General features: G+C 34.6%; 1 long non-coding RNA gene across 1 annotated transcript; it reads left to right on the top strand.

Annotated features, from left to right (window-relative positions):
- The first annotated feature begins 1378 nt into the window (after positions 1–1378).
- On the top strand, positions 1379–3782 carry LOC107181653. Its single transcript, XR_001512334.1, has 3 exons — positions 1379–1461; positions 2814–2878; positions 3713–3782. It is a non-coding gene; the product is annotated as an uncharacterized LOC107181653 (long non-coding RNA).
- The last annotated feature ends 480 nt before the right edge of the window (positions 3783–4262 follow it).

Genomic DNA, 4262 nt, shown 5'->3' with positions numbered 1-4262 from the left:
ATACAGTGAATGTCACAGGGAAGATACTCTATAAATTTCTGTTGAACCATTGAGTAAACATAGTTATGTTCTTGCTTATGGAATTTTTTTCAGGAGTATATAATTAAAGAGAACTTGTTAGTATTTATAATCCTTATAATTACTACTAGTATTTTGTAGTTTTATGTTCAGTTAGCTATACAGATTCTGAAAGACTCCTAATACCAACTTTTAGCAACACCAGTGTAGTGATTTTTGTTTCCAAGCTATTTGCAGATGTTAGCTAGTTCTCATTTACCTACTGTAACCAACATACATTACCTTTATATCAGATATCCAGCCATCTTCTTAATGGAAACCAGAAATGGTTTTCTATGAGTATAATTGCTTTGGTCAAGAGTTGATGAGGGAACATATTGGACAAATATTAATTTCTTTATGGTTTTTTTTAAGAACAAAGTTCAGGAGAGGATGAAGTGGTAATGAGTTCAAGGGATGATGTCTTGAAATATTAGGCTACAACTGATGGCTAACTCAGGGTCAGAAAAAGAAAACTCCCTTGTGATGTATCATTGCACAATTGCATGAAGCAGATGTGTAATCGAGGCTGTATCTTTCCTTGAAACATCTGGCATTAGTCATCATGGAAGCAGGTGCCTAGGTTGAACAGATCACATGAATGTTCCAGGATGACACATTTCTGTTGTTTCTGGGTTACATTTGAATTTTCTTTGGCTCCTGTCAACCCAAGCACATTAATGATCAAAATGATAATGCAGAGAAAGATTGCCCAAGAAAGAGGGGTAAACAAGGTGGTTGCTGCTTCTGGCATGATGGGCTCTGGGTTTCAGAAAAATTAGTAAGTCATCCTGTGATTGACAACCCATGACAGTCCAGATGTAATATTTGTATACTTATTGTGACAGGTTGAGTCACAATTTTGATGAATGGTGCTTGTCTCAGAATAGAAGGTTTGCCTCTAGTTAGTCAAAGTCTTTGCTAGGTCTTAGCCAACCATGGGTCAGGGTGTCATAAAAGTTTACTGAATTCTACCCTTTGTCCTCACATCAGGCTTTGTGTCTCACTTGATGAAGGTCTACAAAAGTCCTGGAACAAGGTTTATAAATGTATAAAACTTTAGCCAGGGCACAACTGTGAGAACTCACTAAGAGAATGTGGTGAAGTCACCTGTTCTGCGATGCTTTTTCCCTTTGCTTTCCTCTAGCATGGCATTAATTCATTGATTGTTAGATTTCCAGGATGAAAACCATCTGGTTATTCAGGTCTGTGGATTATGATCTCTTAGAATCTCATGCCGAGTTTGGCTGGAACTTGTGAATAGTTGAGGTTCTCATAGTGGCTCTGTTTCCCAAGGTGTGGTGTGCTAACTATCTGTTTCAGACTTACCTGGCATGCTGGTGGAATGCATAGATTCCTGGGGCTGTCCCTGCAAATCTACTGAATCAGAGTTTCTAAAATAAGGTTTAAAATTATATGTTTCTAACAAATGTTTCAGATGAACCTGATTAATCCTAAAAGTTTGAGAACTATTAGCTTCTGTTAAAGTTAAATGTGCAATTTTAAAATTATTTCTAATAGACATTAAATAGAATAGGGGATTCATATAGTCAATAAAGATTTTGTGAATCAGCAATAATCCCACAACCCATTTTTGGTTTCTCAACTATGATGCTACTGAAATTATCCTACCATTAGAAATTTAAGTGTATGAGTCCTCAATAGTGACTCTCTATAGAACAAAGACTTATTTTCAGAGATGGTTTACATGGTTTGGAGTGCGTGTGTGTGTTTGTGTATGTGTGGAGAAGAAAGGAGAATTAACCAGGAGCCTGTTGTGAATGAGGATTTTAGATTGCTCTTTCTTATCCCAAGTCAAATACTTATGGACTACAAGGACTAGGAGGACTTTGTCTTTTTTTTTTTTTTCCTTTAGTGAAGTGATTTTAAGAAATTTCCTTCTGTCTTTTTCTTTTGCAAAAGTATATCTACTCCACCTAAACTCTTCTCATGACCATTGTTATTTAACAAAAAAATCTATAGTACAAAGATGCAAAAATCATCATTTGAAAACTATTCAGGGTGTTTTTAGTCCTCACTGTTTGTCATTTCTTAGGCATATTTATAACAGACAAACAGTAAATACACAAACTGAGTGTCATCATGTAACCAATACTGAGATCACTGGTACCTGAGAAGTCCTTCTTTTTCCTAATTCCAGTCACTAAGCCTTTCCAAGAAGAATATGATTTCCTAATGTCTAGAATTCATCTTATTTCTAATAAATATCTACTCACTTTTTTTCTGTAAACATTAGTCTTTCTGTATATATTGGAATCCTTAGCATCTTGATGATCAATATTTATTCAATTTGACCTTTCCTGACTAAATCCTGATCTTTAAAAGACAGTTTCCTTTTGCTAATTTGTAATTCTAGAATTTTTCCTTTATTGAGGGAAGTTCTCTAAGTTCAACTTGAGTCATTTCTGTTTACTCAATGTTTTGTTTCTAATCTGAAATGTTCAAATTAAAATATCAAGATGGTATTAAATAGTCAATATCAATTATGAAGCAGTTGAGGAAATTGCTTGGATTACATTAGCTTAAAACAACCAGTTGACAACTTTTTCCATTTTATACAATGGAAAAACTTGGTCAACAAGCAAAACAGTTGATTGGATATAATGGATTTGATGCAGTAGTTTATTGGGACTGGGGCTAATCCAACAGGAATTGAGATTTGGTATATTAGGGAACTACAAATAAAAATAAATATGGAACTATTGGGGACTTCACATAATTTTTTTCTATTTTAGTGATAAATCAGACTGGTATTCTCAGCAAGGGACAAACCTATTGTCTGCAGGATTTAAACAAAAAGGTATTATGTCAATGTGAAAAAAATACTGTACTTGGGGTCTGACACCTTATGTGGCCATAGGAAAGTTGTATAGCCTCACCTTAAGATTCAGTTTTCAATTCTATAAAATGAGAATAATACTATTTTCTTTGAGAAGCTGTGCTGAGAAGTAAATAAGATTAATATTTCTAAACACAAATAAAAGGCCTGAATATAGTAATTACTTAATCAATGTTGGCTTCCCCTATCTTTCAGCATGGTAGCATAGAGTTTTCAAACAAATTTAACATGGGAGGCCGATTCTAGTATAAAAGAAAACAAAACTGTACTATAGCCTTTTCCATGCATTCTATTTTTTACTTACCATTCCAAAACAAATTCATGCTAATTACATAGAATTTGGAAATTGAGATATGAAAAAAATCTCGCTTCATCTCACAGTTTGGAGATAGCCATAGTAAATATTGGTTTTTATAAGTAGCTTACTTAGCACTGTATTTAGTACCCCTCAGAATGCTCTGCACAGAGAAGGCGTACTCAATGTTTAGGAAATTGAACCTTTCCAAGAAGATAAGACAGTGGTTGTAAATCCTTTAGAAACATTAATTACAGGCTTAGAATTGAATCCAGCAGACTTTCTGTTCTACCTGTTGTTTTTTTCAATCCTCAAGGACAGATACTTGTCCTATTAACTTCTCAAATAGCTCTAGGGGCAGAGATTACAACATCTCTTTTTACAACCGGGTAGGTCTCAGAGCAGATGTTAATAAACTAAATCATTTTTAAAACTCAATTTTATTAGGCTTTCATTGCATTTTAAAATTAAAGGCAGGTTTTTCCTTTCTTTTTTTAAAGGAGAACAGCCTGGTGGGAAAAACTGAATTAGGAATGCCAAGAGCTGAGTTGTAGCCCCTGCTCATTCATTCATTCATTCATTCATTTCCCTGCCTTAGGACCTAGGTAAGTAGTGCAACTGTGTCACCTTGTAGTAACAGGGGAAATAATGCCTATGCTGCTTTCTTCGCATGTAGTGATTGTGGAAATCAGTTGTGATGATGTATGTGCTGATGTTTTTAATGCACTATGGTGCTATAAGTTTTAGTATGGATATGGCAATAATAGGAAACTGTGCATAACATTAATATAAATAATTCTGTTGGGCTCTACATGAAAGCAATGAATGGAATTGACTTTATTCTCTGCCATTTATTTCTAGGTTCTTAATCATCCTAGATGAGTGTAGCAGGCTGAGAGTTATACCTAGAAAATACAAAATTCTAGAACTTTTGTGGATTATCATGTCATCTCTTTACTAAATTCTAGTCTAGAAATTTAGAAAGCAGAATTGGGGGGGGAGGAGATAATACATTTTCCAGCCCTCATCTTACCTAGGTCTAAAGGTCCA

This window comes from Myotis davidii, unplaced genomic scaffold, assembly GCF_000327345.1.
Source record: "Myotis davidii unplaced genomic scaffold, ASM32734v1 scaffold309, whole genome shotgun sequence".
Taxonomy (NCBI): domain Eukaryota; kingdom Metazoa; phylum Chordata; class Mammalia; order Chiroptera; family Vespertilionidae; genus Myotis; species Myotis davidii.
This window is presented reverse-complemented; position numbering and strand designations above follow the sequence as displayed.